Source organism: Hippocampus comes, unplaced genomic scaffold, assembly GCF_001891065.2.
Source record: "Hippocampus comes isolate QL1 unplaced genomic scaffold, H_comes_QL1_v1.1 scaffold41, whole genome shotgun sequence".
NCBI classification, from domain to species: domain Eukaryota; kingdom Metazoa; phylum Chordata; class Actinopteri; order Syngnathiformes; family Syngnathidae; genus Hippocampus; species Hippocampus comes.
In genome coordinates this window covers 1,104,446-1,120,007 of record NW_017805153.1, presented here as the reverse complement: position 1 = coordinate 1,120,007, position 15,562 = coordinate 1,104,446, and the positions used below count along the sequence as shown (strand labels likewise).

At 42.7% G+C, this 15,562-nt stretch overlaps 1 protein-coding gene across 4 annotated transcripts in view; it reads left to right on the top strand.

The window, feature by feature from the left end:
* LOC109515038 (E3 ubiquitin-protein ligase Midline-1-like) overlaps positions 1–15,562 on the top strand; it is a 42,873-nt gene that overhangs the window by 11,852 nt on the left and 15,459 nt on the right. Inside the window, exon 2 of one of the 4 annotated variants that reach the window (XM_019868598.1) lies at positions 2,160–2,263. The exons of 1 other annotated variant lie outside the window; for it this stretch is intronic. The gene's annotated coding sequence lies outside the window, so the exon portion shown is untranslated. Of the gene's footprint in view, positions 1–2,033; positions 2,264–9,834; positions 10,097–15,562 lie in introns of those variants that run through there. 2 more of the 4 variants (XM_019868597.1, XM_019868595.1) reach the window with 2 other exon arrangements.

The window sequence follows — 15,562 nt, the reverse complement described above, 5'->3', positions numbered from 1 at the left end:
GTTTTCGTCGTATGGGGTGCAGGAGAATGGGAATTGTGTTAATGCATGAAGATTTTTTCACATAAGGGGGTATTTTCGCCCATGTATGTTTCGTTCTAGAGGAGTTTAACTGTATATATAAAAGTCCCCCCCCCAAGACCTATACCTATACCACATTCCATCCTCATAAGTGTGTACTACATATATATATATTCACACACGTATCTATCCATCTCTCCATCTCTCTTTCTCTCTTTCTCTCTCTCTATCTATCTATCTATCTATCTATCTATCTATCTATCTATCTATCTATCTATCTATCTTTCTATCTGTCTACCTACCTACCTACCTACCTACCTACCTACCTACCTGCCTACCTACCTACCCTGCTTCTTGAGTGTCACAGAACGAAAAGGCCGAGTAAGACTCCTTTTTCAGCTTCACTACACCCCTCACCATTGGTGAACACTAACCAACAAGTAAGAGGAGTTTTTCCATGACAGGCACTAACCACCTTTTGGCCACAGCTCCGGTCGGCTGCCTCAACAATGGAGACACCGAATTTGGTCTACCCGGATTCAATGGGCCCTCTCTTGACAGGGGGTTGTGTCAAATGTTTTCAGCAGACCCTTATAATACGTTTGGGTCTGCTTGGTTGGATACCAACATGTTACCCCACCATCACGGACAACACAATACCAGGTGGTGATCAGTTGACAGCTTCTCTCTTACCCCAAATGTCCAAGACATGCTGCCACAAGTCCAATGAAACGACCACAAAGTTGATCATTGAATGGAGGCCTCGGGTGTCCTGGTAGAAAGGACAAATAAAGACACAAATATGTTTGAACATAGCGTTCATGATGCACCCCTATGAATAACCGCCCACACCTGCCTGGCGTCTCTCACCTTGAAAAGAATTAGGTCAGTGTCACGAATTGAAGCTCCATCGTCCTCACCAAAATGTGCTCAGTAGGTTTAGGTAAACAACTGTGTGATAATGAGAACCTCACTAAAGTGCATGAATAGAATGTCACGACAATTACATTCAATTACATTCATCATAAATGCGAGTTGTATTTTAAAAAGTTTAGTTTAACTGGTTAGCTTCCCCGCCTCACAGTGCAGAGACGCAGGGTTCCATTTCGGCTCTGGCCTTCCTGTGCAGAGTTTGCATGTTCACCCCGTGCCTGTGTGGGTTTTCTCAGGGTACTCCAGTTTCCTCCCACATTTCAAAAACATGCATGGCAGGTGAGTGGAACACTCTAAATTGGCCTTAAATGGGATTGGCCCACTCCTGTTTATCTTGGGGGATATTATTCAAACCCAAGTTTGCAGTAGGTATCTGCAATATAGTGGCCAATTTTTATCCCTCCCACTTTCAGTGGATATATTCTAACTTATTTAAGACATTTATCATTTTTAAATATACTATAAAATATCGTGCGTCATTTTCAAATAATTCTTTTGGTACATGTTATCTTATTGTAACTACGCGGTAAAATGGTAAATGGAGCGCTATATCAACACCATACGGTGCCCAAACGCTTCACATTCACCTACACATTCATACGCCAGTCGGAGGCTGCTGCCATGCAAGGCGCTGTCAGGACAGATCATTTTTACACGAAGCATCACATTTTTACACCAATCATGGACAAGTTATGTGCATTAGCCCCGCTGTTGTCTCAGTGAAGCAAAATTCAGAACGGCTTGCTCCCAGAAACTTTTTTGGGTTATAGGCAAGACACAATGTATTGTTTGCTTAATTACACACTCGATGGGTTTTGGTTAGGTTAAGCTAACCCATTCCAAAGGTTCAACTCTTTGCGCACAAGAGGTTAAAAAGTAAAATATTCCAAATACAGTATTGTTAACTGAAACATGGAAATGGAAGCTGGTGCTATACTTCATCCAGGACATAGGAGGGACCAGAGAAGCTGAATGTTTGACGAAATGGAAGCTCAAATGTTAGACAAAGCACTCGGAGGGCCGGATGCACCCGCCCGCTTCACGCTTGCCCGAGCCTGAACACATGACAAGCAAAACCCGAAGGCTTGAAGGGGAGGCGGGAGCAAGTGTCGGCAATGCTCTGAACAGGAGATGAGCAAGAATAGGTCCTCAACGTTTAGATTTGTGCGTAAACTCGATGTGTGGATGAACGACTCTTCTCCTTCCAGCTCACCATCTCCTTCTTGAAGCTTGCACACTACTGCGTCTCCAGACAATACGACTGCATGCCTCTCTTTCTTTTGTGTTGGTGGACCATGAGAAGCTCTTCAATGTAAGTGGTCCTTTGTTGTTTAAGTCACTTTCATTGTCAGCATTTCATTAGAACCAATAGAGCGAGGGTCACATGTGCTGTCATTTATCAGCAGGATGGATGAGGCTTTGTTGCAGCATGCAGTTAGAGCATTACATTTGAACACATGAGCATCCCGCTGTCATTGTTCCCAGCGTCGGGTTGAACTTCGATCCGCGTCAAGTGCGATCAACTTTTTTTCGCTCACATAGTTCAAGCAACTGAGAATAACCAAGGCTGAAATTGTCTTTTTCTACGATGGATGCTTAAGTTCCAGCTATTTAGCTGAATGTTGCAAGTAGCTCCAGGGTCTGTTTGCCAGCTTTTCCTTTAAATGAGCCCGCAGCTTTATGAGGATTCCAAATTGGAACAACCTAACATGAAGCTCAGGCATCCCTGTTGATTTAAATAAAGTGGAATTCATTGGAATTTGCTGAATGTGGTTCAGAAACCAAGTCTGTGTTAAGTTTCACCCAAGACAGAAATTTGTTGTTCTCGTCCTGTATTTTTTTTTTCCACACAAGCAAGCTTCACGTGTTAGAAGGTGCAACTATCTGATGGGAACTACACCTGACATTGTCCATGAATAATACAAACAGTGAATGTACACTGCTATCAATAATGAAACCCTGGGCAAAGCTGTACATGTTGCTGTAAGAGTGTGTGTGTGTGTGTGTGTGTGTGTGTGTGTGTGTGTGTGTGTGTGTGTGTGTGTGCGTGCGTGCGTGCGTGCGTGCGTGCGTGCGTGTGTGTGTTTTACTTTTACTGGGCATTGGCGAGGCTGAGGTACAGCTATGATAATTCTAAAATGACAGTTCCATTTCACACAATACTTCTGCTTTTGAATATAAGTGAAGAAGGTTATTTTTGCACTGTAATGTGACACTGCTGAAGACCAATTCTCACACTATCTTAAGTTTAAATAAGTTGGTGTGACTCGTGACTAAAATGGATCAAACACTGTTCATTGAGAGAGGGTGCACAATACACTTGTAGGGTTATTGACAATTCGAAAGCATTTTGGATTTACAAAATGCCAATTTTGTGTTTGCTGTCAAACGCAGGTCTTGCCATATTTGGAGCCCAGGGAGGTTTTTGAAGCTTTGGGGGCTTTGGCAGCCGAGCCTGCTGGTGGGTTCAGTCTTTTTCATACCTTGCCAAAATCCTCCTCAAAGACTGCCATTCTCGGCTAGAGATTCAAGAGCTTGGCATTCAAATTTCAGTCTTTTAAGAAGAGAACTCTGGCTCCTTTCCACCTCACTAAAATGAGTTTGAATAAAGGGGGAGGATAGGGTGCATTTAAATTAGAACTGAAGCTTTAACACAGGTGATAGCTACCATTTACATGCCCTGTGGGCATTGAACTACATGAATAAGTGCATTGGTTCTACAAGTGACCAGACATGGCACTAATCAGCAGCAGGACAAAGGGTGAGAGAACCAAAGCACTTAAGCTCTGAGATAATCTTTGAACTAATCAAGTACCCTTTTCTGTTCTCTTTATTGCTGCAGAAAAGAAGTGCCAAGAAACCACACAGCAAGGCATTACTCATGTTCCATGTCAGTGGAAGCTTGTGTCGGGGCCACAAATATTATGAACAATCTGTCCACATTGTGGAGGGCATGATTCATTTAATACTGTCTCCTGCATTGTGGTTGCATCGTTTAGTTTTAGTGACCCTTTATAACAAACTCCCAAAACTGCCGACTACATCATACTGCTTGGTGGAAAATTTTGGGGGTTTGGGGTTCATAGGAGCCTCTTGGTAACATGAAATAGAAAACTAATAGCGAGCTCTATGGTTTGCCTTGTAGAAGGCGTAAATATGTAGGCCATTCTGGAAACGTTTTATAGAAGGCACAAATGTGAAGGCAAGTGTCTATTGTATGATTTGTTCAATAGCTGGTGTAGAATTTCTTTGTTGAATATATTCTGCAGTCCAGTGGCGGATGCTGGTCTGTCAAGGAGGGGAAGCTCAATTTCGGGCTACATCATAAAACATGTCTGTTTATTTATACGTGAATTCTACTCTCCGTTCCTTTTCAAGAAAATGATCTGTGACCCTGTCATACCAACAAGGCATCTTTTCCAGGGTCTTAACTGGGGTGATATCAGTCAGTCTGCGAACACAAGCAACTACAATAAAACACACCAGAAATAAAAGATTAATCTGTCGCCAGTCACTTTCAACAAAGAGAGTGTCGCTAAGATGATTAGAAGAAGTCTCCAGTTCAACTTAGAACAGAATGAGAATTGAAAAATGCTCCCACAGATGCCTCCACCAAAATATCGGTGATTGGCTCATTTCGCTGTCAATCAAAAAGAGATTCAGCCTCAGACAGATCATCCAATCATCATAAGGAAAAGCTCAGGATCCGGGCCAGCCGATACACGCCCACTGTCCATCGACTCCCAGAGACGCTGAGCGTCCGATGGGCGGGACAAAACCAGCATTTATCCAATGACTCGTCTCGTTTCAATGCATTGGGACTACTCTCGAGACGCCCAGCGTCCGCGTTGTAGACGCTCAGCGTCCACACAGTTTAAAGCACACTGAAGCTGCGGGAATGAACGAGAAGAGAGTCGCGTCGTAACCAGAAGCAAGAAGCTGTGATTCGGAGCAGAAGTTGAGCGTCTTGTAGCGCATATTTACTCAATGACATGTACACACAATTGTATGTACACACATATATTTGATCACTTATTTTTTGACATTTTAGGGGAAGCTGAGCTTCCCTTGCAGTCTCAGAGCAATCGCCTCTGCTCCAGTCGTGCTGAAAAGGCTGACACATCTTTTGTTCAAAGGTCCCACTTTCCTGATTCCCTACAATAATTCCGACTGCACTGCTAACGGAGGATAAATCGACATAATTGTTCCCATGTTACAAAGGTCTTAGCAGCTTAGCAGGGAATTGATGCGCCCCGCTGCTTGGCTCACATGGGGTTGCCCCTGTTAGTTTGCTCTTTGATTAGTCAAAGGTTGGAGTCAACATTTGGCATTTGAGCGCCAGTGGATCGATGTGCAGATTTCATCGGCTGAGGAGAGATGCTCCCTAAAGCGGCAGGTCAACAAACAAGCAGTTTTGTAACATTGTTTTATCATGTGTTGGATTCAAGGAACGTATGTCTAGTTTAGTGCTGTGAATTGCTTTTGCAGTCGCAGAATACAAGCCCATTCATCGATCCAGCCATTCTCTACACCGCTTACCTTCAGGGCACATACAAACACCTAACATTCACATTCAAACCTATGCACAATTTACTGCATTCAAGGAATGTTTCTCTAAGGTGGGAGGAAGCCAGAGTACCTGATGGAAACCTACACTAGCACATACCTGTATATGCTTATATCTGTATTTTATATTTTATATTACATTCTGTACTGTGTACAGTTCTTTTTCTGAAACGTTTATTTTGTGCATGCAATACTTCCCCTTCAATTTTGCTGCTGTAGATTGCAAATTTCTCCGTTATGAGACAAATTAAGGTTTTCTTATCTTCTTGTCTTATTACAACATAAAACTACATTCTGCTCCTGTATATTCAGTTTGGATTTCCACAGTTTTTTTTCTTCTTTTTTTTTCCAACATTTGTTTCTTATTTAGGATTTTTCACGATTATTTTCCTGATTTTTTTCCTCCCGTTCCCTTCCAGAATTTGTGGAAAATCTACATTTAATATTTTTTGGGGGGGGGTGGTTGATCTAAAAAAAAAAAAAACCCTTCCACTTAAAAAAACAAAAACATTTATCATTATTTTTACATTAATCCATGGGCCAATCTACTGTGTGTTCCCCAGTTGCGCATCCTTGATGTACACCTTCAGTGATTGGAAACTGAAGCCGACGCTGCCTGCAGAGAAGTCAGGTGCGAATGAACCACTACACCATCAAAAACTCCGCACGAGCAAATTTTCGCCTTAAAACCACACAAGCATACTTTTTCTCTAAGAATATAAGTTTTTCACAGATACAGATTAATTCTAGCAACACAATGTGAGGACAACACTGTTCAGATAATGGATGATTGCATATTGAATATCAATGTGAAAGCAGATTGTTTATTCATTCCACAAGAACCTCAGTGTCCTGAATGGTCTTACTGTGGCAAGTCGCAACAGATGAACAATTAGTACCATGGAGGTTTATTGATTTTACTTATGGGCCAGTGTATATTTGCGGAGGTGGGGAGGGAGGGGTGGGGCGGGGTTCCATATTGTCTGTTTGAGGCGATTATAAGGAGGCAGAAGTGATGTGTAACTCATCAGTGGCACACATGTAAAAATGGCAGACAGTTATTGGACAGATGCTCATGTCTTGTTTCCATTGAGCAGGTCCAACCCCACCAGCTCAGCCTCCTGACATCTCTTCTTGCTTGCCTGCTTTCAAAACCATTCCAATGCCGGACAGGAAGAAATTTGAATCCAGAGAGATTACAGTAATGCCTTATGCACGTAACCAATGATGGCTATGCAGCGTGAGAAGAAACATAACATAGATCCATCCGCTGGTTCTTGCCAAGTCTTTTTGTATATCAAAGATGGAAATAGAAATAATTTTTCTTCAAGCATTTTGTGTAAATCTCGAATTGTATGTTTCAAGGAGCATTCGGATCTTGAGGTGCCACTGTATTTACACGCACGTTCACACCAATGGACAATTTAGAGTCTTCGATTAACCTGGAGTTCCAATGTTTTGAAAATGGTGGCAGACTACACACAGGAGTGCCTGATCTGAGATTTGAACCCGGTTCCTCTCGACTATGAGGCTGAATGCTAACGGCTAGTCCGCCGGCTGCCCAGTGGGCGCATCATTTATTCAGTTTATAATTAATGGCTGTATTGTACTGGAGGCTTCACCCTGCCACCTTTCTCTCTTTATAAATTATGAATGTAGTTTGATTAATGCCACAGGTTAAACTCTGCCAACTGCAGCTCCTCTCTGATTCATCTAATGGCCAAAGCGAATACAGGGCTTTTATATTTGGAGGTCCTCACTTTTTATGTTACATCCTCTGTCATGGGTAAAAGTGAGCTCTTAAATTCCGCCCCCCCCCCCCCCCAAACTGCAAGGTGGGCCCGGGCACATTACTATCGCATTGCAATACCTTCACTGCCCAGCTCAAGCGAAAGGAGGCGCGGTCGAAGAGCCTGACATTCTCGTATAATTTATTCATCTCCCCACTTTGCACGTCAGGGGAAAAAAAACAACAACTTTTCAAAGCTAGGTCATTCATGTAAACTGGCTGCAGTTTACAGAATGTTGCATCGTGAAACTCACACGAAGCATTTTCCGTTTGAGACAACAAATGACAATGTCACACTAACAGCATCACACGAGCACAAGGCACGGTCAAGACAGAGATCTCCGAGATCTACTACTTTTGTTGCACATGCACCACACAGAGAAGCAGAACACATTCTTGCAAGAGTGCGAGCAGAGAGTCGGTCAGAATGCCATGCAGTGCAAAGTTGACCGCGCCCCCAAACCAATTTTTGTGGGGGTTTGGCACAATGCTCAAGGGTTGAACAACAGTTGCCAAGTTGCCTCACATTTGTTTTGTCTCGCAGGTTAAAGTTTCTGCTCGCCATAAGTTCATTTCAAGTGTCAATTGCGAGGTATGCAATCTGTCAATCTCAGCTCTGAGGTCATGACCCCAGAATGGTTCATAACTGTGACTGATCTCACCCAGCTACAATCCGCCACATTCCACTCATTCCTGGTTGCTTGAAAGGGAGACCTCATGCAACTGGCAGTGGAGGCCCATTTTCCCAAATTCAGAAGAGCTCAGCTCACTTTTCTTCAAACCAGCCACAGAGAATTGAAAGGACTGCAGAGTTTAATGTCACATGTTGAAATGAACATCGAATTGAGTTACACCCTTTACAATTGTAGTCTTTCAATTTCAAAGAAAATTACTTTTGACCATTAAAGTTTGTAGGACTGACACTGAACTGCATTTGACAAAATGCTCAAGTCATGGTCGATAAACTTTTGGGGCATTATTGTGAAAAGTCAAAGTGAGGCCGCTATTCGTTTTAACTGAACCAACAGCAGGACCCGTAGTAACAGTGTTCATAGACAATGTTGGGTTATTTCATCGATAGGTTCATTATTACAAGTGCCAGTGGCAAATTACTCAAATTGTTGATAAAGTCCATAAAGGTACACTGACAAAATGGAGCTTTGAATGTACTCGACATATACTCGCTGGTCGAGCGGTTAGCGCGTCGGCCCCACAGTACAGAGGTGCATGGTTCGATTCCGGCTACGTAATTCCTGTGTGGAGTTTGCATGTTCTTCTCGTCCCTCCATGGGTTTTCTCTTGGTACTACGGTTTCCTCCCACGTTCTAAAAACATCCATGGCAGGTTAATGGAACACTCGAAATTGGCCTTAAGTATAGTGTGAGTGCGGATGGTTGTTGGTCTATGTGTGCCTTGCAATTGGCTGGCAACCAGTTCAGGGTGTACCCAGCCCACCGCTGGAAGACAGCTGGGATAGGCTGCAGCACACACATGACCCTTGTGAGGATAAGCGGATTAGAAAATGGATGGATGGATATACGCTGAAATATAATCATCATTTTTGAAGTAGATGTCTGGATGATAAAATTGTGTGCAACCACCTGACGTAATAAAATGGAAGTAAATTCAACACACCATTTTTTCAGTTTACCCGAGTTGAGCACCTTGTAAGTGGCAAAGCGCTACACAAGTGAAAGTCCATTTGGGGTTCATATAGGATGCATCTCACCCAGCTGGGTGTGCGCCAGAAGTCCTTTGAGGAACATGTCATGGCATAATACACTAGCACACACGATTGTAGTACACATTGGAATTCATACTTATCACATTCCTGTGTACACAATGAATTGAGCAGTGGTCATCGTTCCTGTGGTTTATTTTGTTTGGAACTAATCAGTCCTCTTAAAGTTTATAGGATACACTTTATAGTTCCTAAAAATGGAGTTGTGCTCTTATTGTTTTGCTGCTTTTCTTCAACAAAGCCCAAGCTCGGTCGTTTGAGCCAAGTGAATGCTAAACATTCAGGGTGGTGTTTGCAGTTATGGTAGTCCAGTATGTGTCTGGGCGATTGAAGGTTTGACTTACAACTTGGAAATTAATCGAAGCTTCTTTTCTTCAGGGACATGTGAAGAATGTGTTTTTTCCCCCCATCTCTTAAAACAGCTGCCATTCTAATGTAACTTCAGGGACATTACATCAGGTGAATTCTTTATGTGGATCTGTCAAACTTTGCAGCGTTGGAGTTTGACTGCTTGGACGTCCATTAAAAGAGACACACATGCGCATGTGAGGCTCAGTATGCGTCAGGGCACAATGGCCCACACGTTTGAATGGCATGCTTGCCTCTGACAGATGTGACAGGAACTCATAGAGCTGTCTTGGGCTCCACCCTCAGTGGTCAAGCGATTGGCCTATTTAGAGGCAGGGCAGCCCACTGGCAGATTTGAATAGGAAAGTAGGGTGGGAGGAGGAGGGATGGAGGCGTTGCACTTTGAGCCGGAGCTCTCTTGCTCTCTCTTGTTCTCTCCCTCTCCCTCTTTCTCGCCAGTGTCGGGATGCGCTGGCTTACACAGGCAGGGTAGGAAGCATGTCATGAGGTGATGACATAGCCACAGAGCCGTGGCCACATCTTCGCCGACTCTTCTTTTGGCTCCGGGAGACTTGTTTTTTCCCCGTCCGATCCTGCTGTGTCCACAGGAGGAGATAGAGCTAAAGATAAGCCTACCTTAAGTTCTCTTGCTCTCTTTTTTCAGTTTGCTTTTGGATGATGGGATTTTAACCATGTGGAAGGTAAGAGGAGGGAAGGGGAGAGGAAGACAGGCCATTGTTTATTTTTGGGCTTATTTTTTTTTCTGTCGTGCTAGGAGTTTGTTCTGCTCTTAGTTTATTCTAGGCTGGAAGTCACCAGGGGAATCCTGGCTATACAGACAAAAAATATCACAGGACCTGCAACCACCGACCGGAAGGAGAAAGCGAAGGAAAATATAATTTCAATCCCCTATTGGTAGCTCAAACAGCTTTCACTCTTTTGGAATGACTTTTGAGTATGTCTGGAGGGGTCGTTTTCTTCATTCATCCTGAGGAACTCTTGTAGGGTCAAAAGCCACGGATGTTGGCTCGCGGTTTCTGTTCAAGTTCATCCCAAAAGTGTTTTACGAGGCTGAGGTCAGCTCTCAAGTTCTCGCCCACTCCATCAGTCAAAGAAAGCCTTTATGAACGTCGTTTTGTGAACTGGGGAACGGTCATCCTGGAACAGAAAAGGGCCTTCCCCAAACTGTTGCCACACAGTTGGAAGCATACAGCTGTCCAAAATGTCTTGGTTTTACGTTTAAGGGGGCAATGATGAATCTAGCTCAAAAGCCTCGGTGAGAAACTGATGAAATGAAATCGATGTTTAGCAATACATTTGTCCATATAGTCGTGAATTTTGGCTCAGGCACCATAGGAATGAAGGGTAGATGCAATTCGTGCCAGCAGTACTGGAATGATAATGACAGGGTTGCCGATCATAGGGTCCAACCAATGAAAGCTGCAGGGCCATCTGTGTCCAAGAGGCACTCTTGGGGTTGTTAATCTCTCAAAAGCAGTGGCGGTAAACAGAACTTTACACTGACTTTGATGTGTGCATCATTTTGGAGAGAACTTAGGGCACGGTGGTTTTGTGCTCTTGTGTGACACATTTTTACTGATCAACTGTGTTTTTCCTTCATGCGTGAAGGCCCCGCCGAATGATAGTAGACAGTACCTGGATGGGTGTTCATGGAAGTCTGAGAATGCTCATTAAACATTTTATTTTTCCTTCCCTCAAGCTGTGTCTCTGGATGTAAAAAAATAAGAGTAGGTGCACAGAAGCAAGGAAAGCAACCCCTGCGTGTTTGCACGCGTTTTGTGCGTACTGAGGCATGTGTGTAACAGCTGGGCCGACCCCACCGCCCCCGTCCTCAACCTGCTCAGGTCATGGGTCAACAAGGAAATCCACAACAGTGTGATATGGACCATGAGATGGTGTGAGATGAAATGTGGCTTGGAGAGGGAGGGCTGTAGTGTTTGTTGCGACGTTTGTCTGTGACCAATATAGCGCCCATGTTGTCGTTGCTGTTTCCTGTTTCCCATGCATGACATGTTTCTGTGCCATTGTCAAGGGCGCCGGGGAAAAGCATCCCAGCTGTCAGACTGGCCCTGAAGCTGGTGTTTAATATATTGAAGATAAATTTAGCCAAGATAGTATTGTGAAGCCTTTTCCTGCACAACCGCTTTCTAATGGTTTGCTTACAAATAGTAGCATTTTTGAACTGCAAAGTTCTTTTGGAAAAATTAAGAAATTCCTTGTTTGGTTATGAACAGCACTGGGGAAGGTTTCAGTCAAAAAAGAGAAAAGGTAGACTCATATCAAAGTTGTGACCCTGACCACACTCACTTTTGGCGGCTTGCAAAGTCATGGTGATGCGGGATGAACAAGTACGCCATTATCTGTATTCACCCATCTAAATTATCAGTATCCATATCTGTACTTGGAGTGGGCGGGGCATAAACCGGAACTTAGTGTAGTTTCACTGCGAATGGGGAGTCTTAAATGAATACACTCAGTCCGAAATCGAAATGTATAAGTCAGGTGGTGCGATAGTTATTGTTTATTTGAAGACTATTTGCAGAACAGCCTCAAAATTGAGATTCAAATGATGTTTTTGATCACAAAAGGAAAAGAACCAATTATAGGACTTGTTTTTATTATGTTTTTAATTATGTGATTCATACAAACATCCCGTGATGGCAGACAGGGAATAATAGTGTTTTTTTTCTCAAAAGCACCGCATTTATTGCTGCAAGCGAAGCCAAATTAGAAAAAAGCAGATGAGAGAAAAAAAACACCAAACAAACAGGCAGTGACCAACGGAGCACGAGTTCTGTCCTGTGAGATGCACTGCGTATATTACAAAACAAGTTTACAGAGTAACTTTAGAAATAAACTGAAATAAAGGCAAGCTGAGGAAAACCTAATAAATACAAAGAATTCATTAAAAAAAAAAAAACAAAAAAAAACATCCGGTGTGGAGGTATTGACCAACACAACATGAGCCGTTTTCAACTCTGTCTTGCCAATTGCACCACGCACGTTACGAAACAAGTTTACCAACTGACTTTATTTATCATGCAAACCAAAACAGGCAAGCTGAGGAAGACTGAATACTAATTTGAGCAACGTGAGCTAAACTTGAGCCAACCAAGCACAAAGCGATCATGTTTGCTGCAGCAATTCTGTCTAAGGAGGGGCGGTCCCATCACTGATTTTTTTTTTTTTTTTTGCGGGGGGGCGGTTCTTGTTGAATTTACTCGATTTTATTTTGTTTATTTAACAAAAATCAGAGGACACACTGAGAACCAGCCGGGGAAAGCGCCTTTGTTCACACTGCTCACTGCTTTAGAGTGCTCGCATGCCGAGAGGTCGCCGGGGGTCACCGTGGAGGTGGAAAAGTTTTCCACCAGGGCTACTCGGCCGTCACCTTGATGTTGTATTGTATTGCCGCGGCTGCCTCAGATCGCACTGTGGCCAGCCACACCTCCGCCAATGGACAGCTGCATTTCAATGAAGCCAACACAATGAAGAGACACAGTGACCACAAGAAGCCTACACATCGAGAACTAACTGTTTTCCATATCAAATTAAGAAGAACAGACACCCAGTTAGCACATTTATATATTTTAATCTCAATGGGAAAATGGTCCGTTCAAAATCACAGTCATTTCTGGCCAACAAAAACGGTTTGAAAAACGCCACCCTGCTCATTTTCAACCCACATTATCTTGCAAACACGATACTACGATCACAAATCAAAGATCGAAGTTGACGCAAAATGTTTTCAATTATGGTGATGACCTTTAAACAGATGATACACAAATAAACTGAAATGAAGTATCCCTCCACCTTCAATCAAAGCTTGACAGTTAAGTCAAGACTTGAACCAAAATAACTCAACAACAGTGGCCAAACACAAGTTCATTTAAATGTGACGCTGCGCAAAAGATTTGACACACCTGACCAGTTTCCGAAAATCTGCTGAGATATGAGACAACAAATACTCAGTATTGAGTGACACAGTCCGAGACGAGCAAAATTTCGAATCCAGCTGCAGTATTCTAATCTTACAGACATCTCCGTTGTAGTGACCGGGAAGCGCTTGTCACACCCAATCAACATTTTTGTGGCTGAGGTCTAATGCTGGAGAGACAATGCACCTCAACATCAGCATCTCTCTCTGTCTCCCATCAAGTCATCAACACGAACCTTGTTCACATTCCCTTCCCTTATTTCCTCTTAGTGTCACATGTAATTTGGCAAACACCGTCACATCTAATTTGGATCATTTAAGCAACACGCGTACAAAAATACAAACGTCAACCTCGATCATACTCCGGACTTGAAAACTGACTGGCAAATCCATCTCATAGTATGAAAGGCTGTGATTGGTCACAGTCCAGCGTGGGTGGGAACGGATTATGGATCAATTTGGTGTCTGGAATTACACAAAGGCGACGCGTGCGCGTGAGTGGGTGTGTGTGCGCCGGTGTGTGTGCTGAATACTCAGACACTGGCTTACACTGTTTCACAGAGAGGACGAGGAAGTGGAGAAGGAAGGAGAAAAGGAAGTAGGTTAAGATATTTGACATCACTTAGCTATGAGCCCTGCCACTTTGGCCCAGATTAGGCAGCGATGTCTGCACTGCAAAATTTATCACATGCTTTCTACTTTTCTGAGCATGGAAGCGTACAGCAAAATAGGAAGTGTGGCGTTGGTATTGTGCCTCTGACTTTGTGCTAAAAATGACCGAATGTCATTGTTTCATGAATGATCCACCCCTTTGCTGACTGAAATAGTAGTTACGTCTCATTCATAAATCCTCCAAGTGGGTGATTGGTAAGGTCATGGTCAATTTGAAAGACGCTGAGATGAGTTTTCATGCCTGAGAAATTTAAGTAGACTGGAATAGCTGATCACTCACATATAAAACCAAACATTTCAGTCATAGTTGGATGTTAAGGCTTTCTTCTGAAGCCCTTATTTTACCTCAATTGCATGTGTTCTTCTCAAAAAAAAGACTCATTTCTCAAAGGCTTACCTTTTGTGTACATATTTCTTGCAACTGTGACGTTGTATGTGACAAGTTAAAGGTTGGAGTAATGACACGTTTGGTTATAATTTGTGCATTGTATTGTCCATCGTGATGTGAGTGTGGTAGTTGTCAAATCCTCCAAACAAAAACAAAGGAGAGCAACCTACTTGCTAGATATAATTAATACAAACTGGTTTGAGTTTTATAGAACATAGTCCATAGAGTCACCAGCTCATTATGTCTCAAAAAAACTAGTATTTCTGAAACAATATTACTGAGTAATTCTACTAATTAATGCTATGCTGGTGCATTTTAGCACTATTGACTTTACTGTTGTCCACTTTGGAAAAACTTGAGTGGACTTTACTCCATGATGTGTGAAGTATGCATACTGTTTAATACACACTACACTGCATAACACTAAGATCAGGAAAAAAAATAATAGTAATCAAAGAAATAATGCAGGTCCAAGCACTGCAAAACAACCCCGACCCAGCTGTCAAGTACCAAAACATTGGTGAGAACTTAAACATGCATGTTGGTGGGCAGATGTCAGTTCACTTTAATAGTAAACACTGTCAACTTACAACCTAAACAAGGATTTGGGCCTCTGACTTTGCGCTAAAAATGACCGAATGTCATTGTTTCATGAATGATCCACCCCTTTGCTGACTGAAATAGTAGTTACGTCTCATTCATAAATCCTCCAAGTGGGTGATTGGTAAGGTCATGGTCAATTTGAAAGACGCTGAGATGAGTTTTCATGCCTGAGAAATTTAAGTAGACTGGAATAGCTGATCACTCACATATAAAACCAAACATTTCAGTCATAGTTGGATGTTAAGGCTTTCTTCTGAAGCCCTTATTTTACCTCAATTGCATGTGTTCTTCTCAAAAAAAAGACTCATTTCTCAAAGGCTTACCTTTTGTGTACATATTTCTTGCAACTGTGACGTTGTATGTGACAAGTTAAAGGTTGGAGTAATGACACGTTTGGTTATAATTTGTGCATTGTATTGTCCATCGTGATGTGAGTGTGGTAGTTGTCAAATCCTCCAAACAAAAACAAAGGAGAGCAACCTACTTGCTAGATATAATTAATACAAACTGGTTTGAGTTTTATAGAACATAGTCCATAGAGTCACC